Raw genomic sequence first — 17,961 nt, 5'->3', positions numbered from 1 at the left:
ATGTATGTTACTACACCTATGACACTTCTCACTATGAACATGGTAACATGGACTAGTAACATATGTATGTTACTAGTCTAAGTTACTCCCCACTATGACTAGCCTTAGGGCCTTTGATGTAGACTAGTTGCACTCAAGTCCTAGCCTAATACACCCTGGCGGATCTCGGCTTAAGTCACTTTTTAAGTATATTTACAGCCACGGACAAGGGTTTCTCATGATCATCTCTTGCCTCACCTTTTTAGATAAAAGGCCGAGGACCGATTTTAATTTAATAAAGCCACCAAGTGTTCAACAGAGGCTTACAAACCACCCACACCGAGCAAAAGTACACCTAAGCAGACAAGTTCAAAGCAACATGGCAGGCCACAACTGGCATGAAAGCACGCATGCCAAAGGAGAGTAACCAAAAGGGCACAAGACTACCCACAGTGGGAGTAACTTCAGTAGTAACATAAAGTCAAACTAAGCAAATTTGCTTATGTGGCAATGATTTAATAAGGAGAGAGATGAATTGAGTAATATAGCTAGTTACTCATACTATGAGTAACATCAGACATACCAAGACAAGATGAGTCTACAAGCTAATAAATGAAGTATTGCATGACACCACACATATGTTACTCCCCACTATGAAGGTAATAACATATGCATGTTACTAGTCAAAATTACTCCCCATTGTGAGTAGTCTAACAGAAGATAGACGACGACGTAGCAAAGCCTCAACTACAGCTGGCTGGCCCTGATCTTTATCCAAAATGGAGGCCGCCGTTGTCCGCACGCGACATATCAGGAGCTCCACAGTCGCCATGTCATCGCCCTTAGTCAGAGATATCCAATGCCGTAACAAAATAGACATTTTGAAAATGCAGTCAACCGGTTTGTTAGGGAACACTCGTTCAATGATAAATTTGTTTCTGGTGGTCCACAGGGTCCAACACACTCTACCGCTGCCCATTCTACCGCTCTCCCCATTCTCGTCTCTCCTCTCTCCCCATTCTACAGTTGTCGGCAACGCGAGGAAAAGCGTCGGTCCTCTTTCCACCGAAACATCATGTCGTTGAAGATGGTGCATGTCGAGGTTGACCCCGTGGACCAGCGACCCGAGTCTGACGTCTTGGAAGATGTCTCCGAGTTGAAGTTAACCAAAACCGGAACTTAACCAAACCGAATAACCCCATTGTCAAAAAATGAGATCCATCGGCACTAGCACCCAGGACGGGACATATTTTTATATAGAAGAAGCCCACCCGGGTGAGGAACTGGAAATTCGTTCCCGACGGGATTCGGACTCTGACCGCTGGATGCACCACTGTGACCCTTTGCCACTAGGCTACAACCTAGTTCTCAATAATATGATACGCCTAGGGTTACTCTTGAAATAAAAGTTAATTTGTTGTTCAGTTGTGATTTTTTTTAGAGTTTGGTGATTGGCTAGACCCGCAGTTATTTATTTTTTGAGCACAGATCTGCGGTTTTTTTTAGCGGTAGATCTGCGGTTATTACCCTCGACATGCGGCTCTTTTCTAAAAAGAGATCTGCGGTTATTACCCTGTGTTAACCTTTTTTTTTTTGAGGGATACCCTGTGTTAACCGAAGAACCGAAGAAACCGAACCAAAGTAGTTGGCCCACGGCCCATATTAACGAAGAGGCCCACCAGACACCGGCCACTAGCCATCGATCGGGCGAGCAGCGGCAAGGAGGCGGCGGCGGCGGGCGAGCAGCGGCAAGGCGGCGACTCTGCGCGTGGGCGGTGGCTCGCGAAGAGCAGCAAGGCACAGATTTCGGTGAAGGTCGAGCATTCTGTCGTCGAAGATGGTGCACGTCGAGCTCGACCCTGCGGACGAGTGGTCCGAGTCCGACGTCTCGGAAGATATCTCCGACTCCGAAGTTGGCGATGGCCTGGACTGGCTCGACGCCGTCGAGGGCCCTGATGGCTCAGCCCGGCCATCCGCCGCCTTCTCGACCGTCGGAGGCGCGGCCGTGGCGCGGAGGCCGAACGCCCACGGTGGCGTGCTCTCCCGCCCCTTTCAGCCGCTCTCCAACCGCACGCAGAGGCTCGCCTCCCACATGCGGGTCACGCCCTTGGAGGTATGCAGCTTCAACTCTTCGCCTTCTATAGAGCCTAAGTGGTGAATTATTTGCTTGTGCATGATGTCTACAATCTCGTGTTATGGTACGTTGTGTTCAATATCTTATGTGATGGATTTTGTACCTATTAGGAGTGGGAAGGTAGAATGAACGTGGGGATGTCAAATTCGGTAACGACTGCAATCAGGGACAGCATAAGGGACACAGCAATTGGCAAAACAAGGTGTTAGAATGAAGAGAGGGAGATTGGTGGAATATATCATTATATTGCTTGAGCCTCGTAGGCATATATATATAGGAGTACATGATCTACTTGGAGTACAAGACAAGACAGAATACTTCCTAGTTTATCCTATGTTTCCTAATACAATCACGTTACTCAACATCCCCGGCAGTCGCAACGGTAGCGACGCAAACGGTGAGACTGGAGAAGAATCCGAAGGCAAGCCGACGGACACCCCCCCACAGTCGTAACGGTCGACGCATCGCGGAAGTCGTGGCTGGAGTGGAAACCGACGAGGTTGCTCAAGCAAGGCGGTAGCCCTTTGTGCCGATGTCGATGTAGCCGAGAGCGTAGGGTGGTGTAGCCGTGGTCGAGGTAGCCGTGCAAAGAATGCCGTGGTTGATGTCGAGTCGGGGTAGCCAGTGTCGAGGAAGTCGCGTGGAGCCGCGGGCGCAAGGAGGCGCCGAGTTAGCATGAGCGCAGTGGTGTCGAAGTAGTGGTGCGCCGGGAAGAAGTTGTTGTTGACGACGCGTCGCGGCGGGTTTGCCAAGCCCGGGGACACATCATAGACGAAGGCACGCACCGGTGTTGCCAGCACCGGGCATGCGTAGACGGACGAAGACGAAGTTGACGAAGCGCCGCACCAGGCTTGCCAGGCCCGGGGACACGTCATGGACGAAGGCACGCATCGGTGTTGCCAGCACCAGGCATGCGTAGATGAGAGACCTGCACGAGCTGTACGCCATGTCGGAGAAGTCAGAGGGGCCAGCAGAGAAGAACTCGACGACGGTTGCGGCGCCAGTCGGCGCGGGGCCGATGTCGCCCGCGGTTGTCGGAGTAGACGAAGTGGTCGGGGTAGATGACGGCGACGCTGGTGACGGGCTGGTGCAGGACGAAGACGAAGGAGGTGGACGGGCGGCGGCGGCTACGGGGGTAGCGACGACGGCGGCCAAAGAAGAGCGGCGGCGGCGGCCTTACGGCGGCAGCGGCGGCTAGGTTGGGAGTGCGGCGGCGGTGCTCGAAGTAGGCGAAGAACCCTGACAGCGTGACGAAGACCGGCGCGGACGGTGGCGTTCCCGCGCCAAGGGAGACGGCGCGGCGCATACCACGGGAGGTCGACGCGCGGTGACGGCAGAGTGGACCGCGGGCCGCGACGCTACGGCCCGAAGGCGCGACGCAGTGGCGGCGGGCAGGTCGGGGCGACGGCGGGAAGACCTCGGGGCGGCGGCTGGGACCGCGGGCCGTGGCGCTGCGGCTCGAAGGGGCGACGCAACGGCGGCGCGCGAGTCGGTGCAGCCACGGGGACGGCCTCGGGCGGCGGCAGAGACCGCGTATCGCGGCACTACGGCCCGTAGGGGCGACGCAGCGGCGACGCACGAGTCGATGCAGCCGTGAGGAGAACCACGGGGCGGCAGCGCTGCGGCCCGACGGGGCGACGCAGCGGCAGCCCGTTGCTCGATCGGTGGAGGGGCGCGCTGAACTCGGGGACGATCTTCACGGGACCTGCGGAGGCGCGCGTGACCAACGGGCCAGGTCGGTCACGCGGCGTAGATGAGGCGGATCGCGGCGGGGAGCGGGTGATCGAGTCGATCGCGCGCGAGGTCGGGGACGCCGCTCGGTGGAGGCGGGGTGGCAGCGGAGTCCGCGATGAGGCCGGCGACGGCGGGCGGCAGGGCGGCTATGATTGGCCGCCGCATGGCGCGAGGCCGCCGGGTCGGGGTGATGCAGGTGTTCCGGTCGGAGCAGGGTGGTGACGGCGGACGCAGGCCGACGGGCGGACCGACGCGCGGACGGCGGCTGGACCGGACAGGCCGCCGCGGCGCGCGTGGCCGCCGGGTCGAAGGAGAGGCCGGCTGGTCGCGCCGGGGTCAGAGTAGAGGCGCACGGGGGTCGACGGCGGCGGCGGGCGACGCAAACCGATCAAGATTAGATTGGAAAACCAAAAAGAAAAACGCCGATCAAAACGACCGGCGAGAGAGCGATAAAAAAAACCCGGAGCAAGGGCTCGGGAAAAAGACTCTCTAGGGCAGCCGGTCAACAGGACCGGCGGGCGAACCCTACGTACGGGCTGCGCGGCCCCCGGCGGCGATCATGGAGACCGACCGCCCCGGGGGCGGCGCGGAGCGGAAGCGACGGCGCTGCTAGGGTTTGGATCGGTTAGGCTGATACCATGTTAGAAGGAAGAGAGGAAGATTGGTGGAATATATCATTATATTGCTTGAGCCTCGTAGGCATATATATATAGGAGTACATGATCTATTTGGAGTACAAGACAAGCCAGAATACTTCCTAGTTTATTCTATGTTTCCTAATACAATCACGTTACTCAACACAAGGAACCATGAGAAGGCCGATCGTGCTACGGTGGAACAGGTCTTTCAATGCTCTCTGCTAAGTGATATTTATTCTGTCCTATGCCTTTTGGAGCTGAGCATGTCTGCATGCACTTGCAATCCTGCATAATCCTGATGTACCATTCCATTCCCTTCCAATCGAGCTGGCATTGAGTCTGCTTGGTCAGAAAGTATCTTCTTATTTCACATTTTTGGAACTCGTTTAATTCCCAGCTATATGTATGATCTAAATGGCACCATGAGTCACCAACTCTTTTTGTTGGAGTAATGTTGGCTACTTAAGTGAAATTTCCTGAGGTGATATTATCTAAATTATTTTGCTGATTGCAGTTTTTCATTAGGCCTGACTACCACGTTAATTATCTTTTTCTTTTGTACATACGGCTGAGGGGTAGAAGTTTCTTCTCTTATACAAGCATTAACCATGCTCTTTCTGATGCTTAATGAAGTATCGGTTACTTTACATTTATGTAATAACTTCATCAGTGAAGTAATTCGTTTATATGCAGGCCATTGACCCAAGAACACGCATGGTTCTGTTCAAGATGTTGAATCGTGGTGATTTCAATAATATAAATGGCTGCATTTCTACAGGAAAGGAGGTAAACACTAAAATCCAGTGCGTGTGCTACTGAACTATTTCCTTCGATCTGTGTATTTCTCTTTCCTGCAGACCTAAAAGCGTTAGAACATTAATAAATGAAATACCAGCTCCTTGTTTGGTAAATAGAATAAAGAGAATGCTGCTCTATCTGCTGGTTTCAGTTATCTGTTTTCCCGATTGGGTATATCTACTTCCATATTCAACATTAATCCTCTTTCTGTGCAGGCAAATGTCTATCATGCAACAAAGATAGATGGCCAGGAGCTAGCAATCAAAGTCTATAAAACCTCTGTCCCGGTCTTTAAGTAAGATTTGATTCTTTACACTTGTTTGTTACCCCCTATAGATTCTTGTTGAAACATATTGCAGCATTGTGTCATTTGATATGCTCTTTATCCTTTTCGTAGTTGTTAAAAGAATTGATCTGAAAAGGCGTGAATGGCGTTTGTTTATTGCAGGGATAGAGACAGATATGTTCAAGGAGATTATCGTTTTAGATATGGTTACTGCAAGCATAATCCCCGGAAAATGGTTAAGACCTGGGCTGAAAAGGAAATGAGAAATCTTAAACGGTGGGACATATTTTTCATGCCTTATTCATAATTTCATATTGTTTTTACTCTAGTAAGTTAGGAAGCTATTATTGTTGTGTTTAATTTTAGTAAGTTAGGGGAGCCCTCGCGAGTGGTGAAGTTGTTGCCTTGTGATCATGAGGTCACGGGTTTGAGTCCTTAAAGCAGCCTCTTGCAGAAATGCATGGAAAGGCTGTGTACAAAAGACCCAAAGTGGTCAGAACCTCCCCGGACCCCGTGCAAGCGGGAGCTACGTGCACCGGGCTGCCCTTCTTTTATAAAAAGATAGTCTATCACTCCTTAATCGTTTGTTCTCCTATAATTTCTAGTATTTGAATCCATCTATTTCTCTGTAACTCGTTACAGAGTGAGAGCAGCTAAAATTTGATGCCCAAAACCATTGCTCCAGAAGCTTCATGTATTGGCGATGGAATTCATAGGTAATTCCACAACTTTCTTGTGTAACAATGGTATATTTGTAGTTATTTATTTTTAGTTTGGAACATGCTTATCTTGCTTGCAGGATAAAGTATAGTTGATATACGTTCTGATACAAATTCTTTGGTTATCCTTCAGGGAAAGGAGGTTGGGCGGCTCCTCGTCTTAAGGATGCTGCTTTGTCGGATGACAAGCTGCGTGGAGCTTACTTGGAGGTACATCCGTACATGACAAGTCAAAACAGTGTTCTCTCTTAACGGGATAGCTATAAAAGGATCTGAACCATTACCTGTTGTATTGATAGTCTAACTGGATGGTTCAAAGTTGGAACTTAATATCCTTTTTATACAACTTAGCATACTCTATATATCATAATTCACATTTGGAGTATGGTTTGTTGCAAGGGACGGTGATGCCGTGATGGTACAAGAACCTTTTTAGCTATAACAAACTTCTTAATGTTATTTTCGTTGCACTCATCTTCCCCACTCCTCAATTGTCGGGTCATGTTTTAGTCAACAACAAAAAGCATTTTTGGGTTGTATTTTTGTCAGCACTTTAAAAATTTAGTGAAGTCCTACAATGCAAATACGCGCCAGCAGTCTAGTTTTCCTGGACTGAACAATGGTCAATATTTTCTAAATATAACTTTTTTGAGGAGGCTTTGTAGTTCCACCTGTTATAATGGTCATTTACATTTCCACAAGTCCTCGTGTAAAATATATTTTATGATATTTTATTCACATTGTAATCCCAGGCTCTATCTTTCATTTATTCTGTTGCTGATGTGTATTATATGTACTGTTAGTCATTATGATTTTGTCATACACTAGATTTGGGTTAAGAGAATCAAGACCGATGAAAGCTCTCATTCTTGATTGCAGTATTTGTATATCATTTTCAGTTTTCTCATGTACTTACTGCACCATGTTTCCAGATTGTTATGATAATGAGGACACTTTACCAAAAGTGCAAGCTGGTCCATGGCGATTTGAGTGAATATAACATTCTTTATTTTGAGGTAATGAAAACCTGTTTTGAGCTTTTTCCAGTAATCTTACCATTGTTCCAGAAAACCGGTTCTTATATCCCTCTTCTGTTGTGCAGGGCCACTTACATATCATTGATGTTTCGCAATCAATTGACCTCGATCACCCTTCGGCGTTGGACTTCTTAAAGGAAGATTGTTTGCATGTTTCTGTAAGTGAAAAGCTGGATAGAGCACCACACGTGTATATTAATAAATTGCTGTCTGATATATGCAATATTTTGTGCAGGACTTCTTTAAGAAACGAGGTGTTGGTGTCATGACAGTAACAGATCTAATTAATTTTGTGATTGATAGAAGCATTGCGGATGACGATGTGGATGATTACCTAGAACAGGTATGTCGAATGGAGAGAAATTGGCGATGGTGCATGCTGCATCATGGATAAAGAAGAATCTGATGGGTTGGCTGTATTGTGTTAATCACAGGTTCAGCAAAAGATGTTGGAGAATGGAGATATACTCGCAAATGATGATGAAATATCTCCAACAGTCATGGTGCAGGTAAGATTAGTTGAACCGTCATCTGCTCATATTTGCCATAAATGATTAGCCTCCTAGTTAGGAGATGTTGCTGGCAGGCAAACTTGCACTTACTATGTTGTGGTACTCATGAATCAAAGTCTTAGATGGATGATGTTCCTCTTGTTGGGTTTAATGCATAGGATTCAGGAAGTCTGTGTTTAATTTCATTTTTCCTATACATGTTTGGACTAGCAGGATGGGTTTAACAATAATTCACTTGATTTCCTTGTGTAGACGTTGGATTACGTGAAGCAGTGTGAGGCTGATATAGTCAACATGTCAATGTTGCAACGCCCATCCTTCTTGGGTTATGAGCCACCAGCGGATAAGCTTTATAACCAGCCATTGCTAGGATTTGTGCGGGCTGAAAGAAACACGCGTAGTGATGAAAAGCAGCAGCAAGAAGAGTTGCCACATAACGCAGTGAATGTGCAAAATAAGTGGTCGTTGCAAAGTACTCCCAAGATGGGACCTGAGGAGAGGAAGGCTGCTCGGAAGGAGATGAAGAAGAAAATGAAAGAAGAGAAGAGAGAAGCTCGGAAGACAAAGAGGCCAAAGGCCGTGAAGAAGAAGAAGAAGAAAATGGCAAAAGCAAAGTGCACGCGGTAGCAATCTCTGCGGGCAACATTCGGCCAATTTATACTGAATGAATTCCGTGAGATAGTGTTTATAAGGAGAAAAGATGATGCTTCTCCAGTGATGACGCAATCAAATGCTAATGGATTCCGAGTCGTGTTTTTCTTGTTCTTTTCGCTTTTTAAATTGCACAGCCCTGATTCCCTGAAGCTCAACAGGTGTTCCAGCAACCTTGCAAATGGTGCCTTGCTAATGTAGTTTTGTTTTGCGACTTTCCAGCTAAGAAATGTTTCTCTTCTTGCTTGTTTGATTGCAAAGTGTCTCCAACGTAAACCCGGGCATGGCAGCCCAGCTCGACAACCCGGCCCGAGCTCGGACCGAAATTCCTGGGCCGGGCTGGCCTTGGATTTTAATAAAACTGACAGGTGGGTCCCACCTACAATAATGGCAAATGTAATGGTCAAAATAAACAGAGTTGACTTTCCTGCCACATCAGCCCTGGGAGGTGGGTCCCGCCTGCCATAAACGTGTTTATAAATCGTCTAAACCGGTTATTAACTAAAAGTGGTAGTATTTAGCACTATTATGGTAGATTTTAGTCAATAATTTAAAAGTGGTAGATTTTTGGAACCAATGCCTCTAAAGCGGTAGTTTTTTTGTCAATTACTCTTTTTAATGAAAAAGTTCATAACACCAGTTCGTAAGTGCATACTGATAGGTTTTGTCTTCGATCGTCGTGTCCGCTGCGATGGATTGTCGTGATGGCCCCTTCAATGTTAGTGACCAGCACTCCGTGGATCGCTACTCTCCCTCTGCCGACCGTCGCTTGTCGTGATGGCCCCTTCAATGTCAGTGACCGGCACTCCACGGATCGCGACTCTCCCTCTGCCGACCGCCACGACTGGCCCTTTTATGTCCACTACGCAACTTTACTCATGTAGACTTGGTTGGACCTTTAAGCGCAGAGTTTTATAGGACATCAACAAATCTCTCTCAAGTGGATGACCTAAGATTTATCAATCCGTGAAAGGTGTAGGATGAAGATGGTTCTCTCTCAAACAATTCTGCAATTAAATACAAGAAATCTCATTTATCCCCAACACACCCAATACAGTTGTCAATCATACGATGTGCACTAGTTTGGCGAAGACATGATGATATATGTGTGATATGGATGATAGAAATATATATTTATAATCTGAATAAATAAAACAGTAAAGTAGCAAGTAAAAAGGGTATTGCAATGTTTGAAAACAAGGCCTAGGGTTCATACTTTCACTAGTGTCAACTCTCAACATCATTAACATATTTGAACATCATTGTAATCCCTCAAAGTGCGGCAAAGAATCACTCCAAAGTTTCTATTCTATCGGAGAAAGCACGATGAAATCGCGTAGGTTGCAAACCACCTCAAAGTTGTGTTTACAATCAATCTATTGAACCACCCCCAAAGTGTCAAGGATAGCCCTAGAGATCGTACTACGACAAAACCATATGATACGTGTCGTTCAACCTTTATGCTAAGAGTACACCAATGTCACCACAGGTATTTGCAAGTTAATTACTAGACATGCATCAAGTGATCTCAAATCCAAAGTATCCAACATAAAGAAACTTCGAAGAGCAACACTCAATTCACCACAAAAAGGATGGAGAGATATGAACATCATAAGATCCAATAATCAAGCTCATGATACATCAACGTCGAATCCATCAAGAACATGAGAGAGAGAGAGATTAAACATATAGCTACTAGTACATACCCTCAACCCCGAGGATGAACCACTCACACTTCACCATGAGAACAACAAGGTTGATAAAAAGGCCTCCTCCAATGGCTTCCCCCACCGGCAGAATGCCAGAAAAGGCCACTAGATTAATAAGTTAAGGTGTAGGAACATTTTTTCCGCCGCCGCAACTTTTCTCATAAAACTTCTCACAATCAAGTAACAATCTATTTACATGTTAAGGTGTAGGCAATAAACTCTCTTGAAACCCAACAAACTATGTTCCCAGTCATCATACAATTACAATTCATTATATTTTCACAGGAGTCTATGTAAGCGTTTTTTTAGCAAACTTCACATACTCAACTATTCCCTCCATCCCATAATATAACAACGTTTTCCAACCTAACAAAGCTTGATAAACATTCTTATATTATGGGACAGAGGGAGTATCATATAGCCTTCTAATGATTGCTAGCACTCAATATCATATTTTTAGAATAAACTGTTTCCATCAGACACAAAGGAAGATGGTGGTTTAGTGTTTGACGTCCCAACTTATTTACCATAGAGATAATTGTCAACAATAATAACTCATGATCATGTATATTCAACTGGATATATGTGCCTGGATATTTCCCCACCACATAATGTTTGCCAAGTGGAGAACATCTGAAGTTGGAATAATAAGTAATTGAACTAGAATGAAACTTAACAGAAAAGTAAAAGATAGGCCCTTCGCAGAGAGAAGCAGAGGTCATGCGCTTTTTGAATTTGGATGTCTAAACTCTTAATGAAAAGGAACATCATTTTAATATTTGCCCTTATGAAAATGACCTTTATTGAGCAGCCTGTCTCTTTTATTACTCCACCACCATACAAAGCTTATTTCCCTTCCAATAAAAGACCATACATATTTAATGACATTTTTTATTGCATGTACCGATGAAAACTTACTTGAAGGATCTTGCTCAATCGGTAGATAGTTATAGTGGACTCTCATGGAAGAAACTGGGTTTTTGGTCTTTGGATGCACAAGTAGCATTTCTACTTAGTGTGGAAATATTTGGCTAGCAAAGATTATAAACAAACACCACATGTTGGAGGATCCATGACAATATGACTTATATGCAAATATACACAAACATAACCCATTACATTGCCTTCCTTGTCCAACATAAACCATTTGATCAAGTGTGAAAATATTTAATGAGGGTTCACAATCACAACAGATGTCCAAGATAGTATATTTGCATGTGAAATCTCTCTTCTTTGTACTAATCTTTCATAAGTTGTTCAAATGACCAATATTGTGTTTGTTAAATCTCAATAGATTTACTTTCTAAACCCAATGTGAAGCCACTACTCCTCATGAGATAAGCACATGAAACATATATAATTTCCAATTTACATTATTCAATTCATTCCAATATATACTCTTAGGATATAAGTGAAGCACAAGAGTAAAAATATACTACTCCAAAAGATATAAGTGAAGAACAAATAGTAGTTAAGTAAATAGGTAGCTATGTATAAACTCTCTCCAAATCAAAATTTTCAGATCTAAAGATTATATCAAACAGAAAACAAAACAAAAAGATGCTCCAAGAATAGCACATATCATGTAAAGAATTAAAATATAGCTTCGAGTGGGGCATGCCGATAGTTTTGAAGACAAAAGAGGGGATGCCATCCGAGGCGTCCCCAAGCGTAGCTTCTTGAGTCTTCCATAGATATTGCCTTCGGGTGCCTTGGGCATCCCCAATCTTTGGATCTTTCTGCTCCTTATTGTCCCCATATCGTTATCTCACCCAAATCATGAAAACATCATTCACACAAAGCTTAACTCCAGAGATAGATTAGTGCAAAATAAATTCAAAACCATAACATTCTCTTCTGTAGCAAATCATAAAAACTATAATTAAACATTGCACACTAAATGCCTACACATATTTAACATCTCTACCCACTAATATAAACATTAAATAAGCAAACATGAGCAAACAATGCAACTATATCAACAATCTATCTAAATAGAACAGTTTGTAAAGGAAGAATATATTAACGTACTTCCGTGACTCCAAAAATTCTGACATATTAACCTGTAATAGAGAACTCATACATTCTTAGTGTGTACAAATTTCAAGATTTTATCACGTTTTTTGAGATAAATGGCAACTTCATTTATACAAACAGGGATTGTTCACTATATACAATGTTCTTCATTATATCAGGAACTTCATCAAACCAGCATGACTGATACCTCCTCTTATTGATCCGGTATTGGAATATAAAAGAGTATCCGACACTTATTTCCCCAGAGGTGACCCCGGGTTATCGAACCCACACGAGGAAGATTCCATTGAAGTGATGGTCTCTAGCAAGCTTTTGTCAAAGTGTCAAATCCAGCTTTTGGCTGGATCAACAAGTGATACGTCTCCAACGTATCTATAATTTTTTATTGTTCCATGCCATTATAGTATAATTCTTGGATGTTTTATATACACTTACAAGCAATTATATATCATTTTTGGGGACTAACCTATTAACTTAGTGCGTAGTGCCAGTTGCTGTTTTTTTGCCTGTTTTTGGTTTTCCAGAATATGAGTACCGAACGATGTCCAAATGCCACGAAACCTTTTGGAGATTTTTTCTGGACATAAGAGATCCTAGAAGCTTCGGGAGGGGACGCGAAGATGGAGTAGTGGCCCACGAGGCACCATGGCGCGCCCAGGGGGTAGGGCGCCACAAGTTCCTATTCTCGAGAGACCCCATCCGGAGGCCTTTTCCGGCACTATACTAGAGGGGGATTCGATCACGGAGGGGCTCTAGATCAACCTTGCTGCCCTTCCGATGATTCGTGAGTAGTTAACCACAGACCTACGAGTCCATAGTTAGTAGCTAGATGGATTCTTCTCTCTTTTTGATCTTCAATACAATGTTCTCCTCGATGTTCTTGGAATTCTATCTGATGTAATCACTTTTTGCGGTGTGTTTGTTGGGATCCGATGAATTGTGAGTTTATGATCAGATTATCCATGACTATTATATGAGTTTCTCTGAACTATTTTATGCATGATTGTTGTAGCTTCGTATTTCTCTCCGATCTATTGATTTGGTTTGGTCAACTTGATTGATTTATCTTGCAACGGGAGATGTGCTTTGTAATGGGTTTGATCTTGCAGTGCTCAATCCGAGTGACAGTAGGGGACATGACACATACTGTATCGTTGCTATTAAGGATAAAAATATGGGATTTATTCATGCGTGAGTTACTTTGTCTACATCATGTCATCTTGCTTAAGGCGTTACTCCGTTCTTTATGAACTTAATACTGTAGATGCATGCCGGATAGCGGTTGATGTGTGGAGTAACAGTAGTAGATGCAGAATCGTTTCGATCTACTTGTCTCGGACGTGATGCCTATATACATGATCATTGCCTTGGATATCGACATGATTATTTGCTTTTCTATCAATTGTGCAACAGTAATTTGTTTATCCAGCGTATGCTATTTTTCAAGAGAGAAGCCTCTAGTGAAAACTATGGCCCCGGGTCTACCTTTATCATATATTAAAAATCCTAAAAATACCTCAATTTTACTTTATTTATTTTATTTTGTATTTTTGTTCGATCTATCTATCACCATACAATTTAATCTTGTAAATAACCGCCAAGGGATTGACAACCCCTTGTTCGCGTTGGGTGCGAGGATTTGTTATTTTGTGTGCAGGTGTTGCTAATGAGTTGTTGCGTGATTCTCCTACTAGATTGATAACCTTGGTTTCATAACTGAGGGAAATACTTATGTCTGCTGTACTACATCACCCCGTCCTCTTTGGGAAATCCCAACGCAGCTCACAAGTAGCAGGAAGAATTTTGGGCGCCGTTGCCTGGGAGACATCATCAACATCTATCAAGTACCTACACATAAACTTTCATCTCCTTGCATTTATTTTATTAGCCTTTGCCTCTTGCTTTCATTTCCCCCACTTCTAAAGTGTTTTACAAAAGTAAAAAATAGTTTCCGTTTGCCTTTTTCTTGTTTGCTCATTTTATCGTTATGGCTAGTTCTTCCCTTGTTACGTGGGGCCCATGTAGCTCCATTTTACCTACGCCTTGGTGGCTCGTGGGGCCCATGTAGCTCCTTTTGACCTAACTCCGCCTCTATAAATTCTCTAAAATCGGGAAACCAACAGAGGAGTCCATGAAATACTTTTTCCGCCGCCGCAAGTTCCTGTTCTCGATAGATCCCATCCGGAAGCCTTTTCAGCACTCTACCGGAGGGGGATTCGATCACGGAGGGGCTCTACATCAACCTTGACGCCCTTTTGATGATTCGTGAGTAGTTTACCACAGACCTACGGGTCCATAGTTAGTAGCTAGATGGCTTCTTCTCTGTATTTGATCTTCAATCCCCGATATTCTTGGAGTTATATCCGATGTAATCACTTTTTGCGGTGTGTTTGTTGGGATCCGATGAATTGTGATTTTATGATCAGATTATCCATGAATATTATTTTTGAGTTTCCTCTGAAGTCTTTTATGCATGATTGTTATAGCTTCATATTTCTCTCCGATCTATTGATTTGGTTTGGTCAACTTGATTGATTATTTATCTTGCAATGGGAGATGTGCTTTGTAATGGGTTCGATCTTGTGGTGCTCAATCCCAGTGACAGTAGGGGACATGACACGTATTGTATCATTGCTATTAAGGATAAAAAGATGGGGTTTATTCATCCGTGAGTTTACTTTGGTACATCATGTCATCTTGCTTAAGGCGTTACTCCGTTCTTTGTGAACTTAATACTCCAGATGCATGCTGGATAGCGGTCGACGTGTGGAGTAATAGTGGTAGATGCAGAATCGTTTCGGTCTACTTGTCTCGGACGTTATGCCTATATACATGATCATTGCCTTGGATATCGTCATGATTATTTGCTTTTCTATCAATTGCCCAATAGTAATTTGTTTACCCACCATATGCTATTTTCAAGAGAGAAGCCTCTAGTCATGATGATATCCAAGGCGTTAAATGATACATCTCCAACGTATCTATATTTTTTGATTGTTCCATGCTACTATATTATCCATCTTGGATGTTTTATATACATTTGTATGCTATTTTATATTATTTTTGGGACTAACCTATTAACCTAGAGCCCAGTGCCAGTTTCTGCTTTTTCCTTGTTTTTGAGTTTTGTAGAAAAGGGATATCAAACAGAGTCCAAACGAGCTGAAAATTTACGGTGATTTTTTATGGACCAGAAGAAGCCCCCGAAGCACAAGAGTTGGGCCAGAAGAGTCCCGAGTAAACGACAAGGGTGGAGGGCGCACCCCCCTGCCTTGTCGCTGACTCGTGGACCCTGACTTGAAACCGACACAAAAAATTCCTATAAATCCAGAAACCCCCAGAAAGAAACCTAGATGGGGAGTTCCACCGCCACAAGCCTCTGTAGCCCCGAAAAACCAATTGGGAGCCCGTTCCAACACCCTGCCGGAGGGGGAAACCATCATCGGTGGCCATCTTCATCATCCCGACGGTCTCCATGATGGGGAGGGAGTAGTTCACCCTCGGGGCTGAGGGTATGTACCAGTAGCTATCTGTTTGATCTCTCTCTCTTTCTCGTGTTCTTGATTTGGCATGATCTTGATGTACCACGAGCTTTGTTATTATAGTTGGATCATATAGTGTTTCTCCCCCTCTACCTTCTTGTGATGAATTGAGTCTTGCTCTTTGAGGTTTATTTATGTTGGATTGAGTATTGGATTTGAGAACACTTGATGTATGTCTTGCGATGGGATATCTTTGGTGACAATGGAATGTTCTATTGATTCACTTGATGTATGTTTTGGCACTGAACTCGCGGATTCCCGAGGTGACATTGGGGTGATCTATGCATAGGGGTTGATGGACGTTTTCGTCCTACGTTCTCCGATAGAAACTTGGGAGTGATTCTTTGTTGCACGTTGAGGGATTGTTATGTGATCCAATTATGTTATCATTGTTGAGAGAACTGGCACTAGTGAAAGTATGAACCCTAGGCCTTGTTTTCAAGCATAGCAATACCCTTTTTGCTCACTTTTGTTACTAGTTACCTTGCTGTTTTTATATTTTCAGATTACGAAAACCTATATCTACCATCCATATTGCACTTGTATCACCATCTCTTCGCCGAACTAGTGCACCTATACAATTTACCATTGTATTGGGTGTGTTGGGGACACAAGAGACTCTTTGTTATTTGGTTGCAGGGTTGTTTGAGAGAGACCATCTTCATCCTGCGCCTCCCACGGATTGATAAACCTTAGGTCATCCACTTGAGGGAAATTTGCTATTGTCCTACAAAACTCTGCACTTGGAGGCCCAGCAACGTCTAACAGGATAAAGTTGCGTAGTAGACATCAAGCTCTTTTCTGACGCCGTTGCGGGGAGGTGAGTGCTTGAAGGTATATCTTTAGATCTTGCTATTGAATCTTTTAGTTTCTTGTTTTATCACTAGTTTAGTCTATAAAAGAAAACTACAAAAAATGGAATTGAGGTTGCCTCATATGCTTCATCTTTTTAATGTCTTTCGTGAAAATGATGGAAAGGAAAATTGTGCTCAAGTGTTAGAAGAAGAAGTCAATAAGATGTTTGGCACAAAATACTTGTATGATGAGCATGATTGCAATGTTGTTAGTATGAATTCTTTGAATATCCATGATTCTAGTTATATGCAAAGCCATAAGCTTGGGGATGCTATGTTTGATGAAGATGATATTTTTGTCCCCCAAGTTTTGATGAGCAAATTTACTATGATGATAGCATGCCTCCTATTTATGATGATTATATTGATGAAAGTGGGTTTGGAAGAGTGTCAACTCTAGGTAATAATCCCACTATTTTGGAGGGTGTTGACTCTTATAATATTTATGAAAGTGGATTTGGAGAGGTCATGACTTTTATTTAGTGATGAATCCACTATTTCGGAAGAGGTTCCAATTGATTATGAGAATAAAGTTGTTATATATGATGATTATTGTGATGACATGTATGCTATAAAGAATAATGATAACCATGAAACTTGTCATCATGATTTTAATTTTCAATTGGATTATGCCCCACATGATAGCTATTTTGTTGAGTTTGCTCCCACTATTCTGAATGAGAAGAATTTTTCTTATGTGGTGAGTAGTAAAATTTCTATGCTGGTGCATCATGAAAAGAATGCTTTATGTGATGGTTATATTGTTGAATTCATTCATGATGCTACTGAAAATTATTATGAGGGAGGAATATATGCTTGTAAGAATTGCAATAATATCAAGTTTCCTCTCTATGTGTTAAACATCTTGAAGTTATGTTTGTTTTGCCTTCCTATGCGAGTTGATTCTTGTTCCCATAAGTTGTTTGCTCACAAAATCCCTATGCATAGGAAGTGGGTTATACTTAAATGTTCTAGTCATATGCTTCATGATGCTCCCATTATGTTTCAATTCTTATCTTTTATGTGATCATCATTGAAATCATCATGCCTAGCTAGAAAGGCATTAAAGAAAAGCGCTTGTTGGGAGACAACCCAACATTTACCCCTACTTTTTTTGAGTGTTCACATGATTATGCTACTGTATTAATCATGTTTTATAGCTTTTGTTTCAATAAATTGCAAAGTAAGACCTTTGGGATGGTCTATGGTGATAGTTGATTTGATCTTGCTAAAAAATAGAAACTTTTGCGCCCAGTAAAATAATTTTCAAAAATCACAGAAGCATGCTTTTGCTCTGAATTTTTTACACAAGATTGACATACAAATTTTCC

At 43.4% G+C, this 17,961-nt stretch overlaps 1 pseudogene; it reads left to right on the top strand.

Annotated features, from left to right (window-relative positions):
* Positions 1 to 1,471: 1,471 nt before the first annotated feature.
* On the top strand, positions 1,472 to 8,699 carry LOC109733054 (uncharacterized; annotated as a pseudogene).
* The last annotated feature ends 9,262 nt before the right edge of the window (positions 8,700 to 17,961 follow it).

The sequence above is a fragment of the Aegilops tauschii genome, chromosome 2 (assembly GCF_002575655.3).
Source record: "Aegilops tauschii subsp. strangulata cultivar AL8/78 chromosome 2, Aet v6.0, whole genome shotgun sequence".
Classification (NCBI taxonomy): domain Eukaryota; kingdom Viridiplantae; phylum Streptophyta; class Magnoliopsida; order Poales; family Poaceae; genus Aegilops; species Aegilops tauschii.
This window is presented reverse-complemented; position numbering and strand designations above follow the sequence as displayed.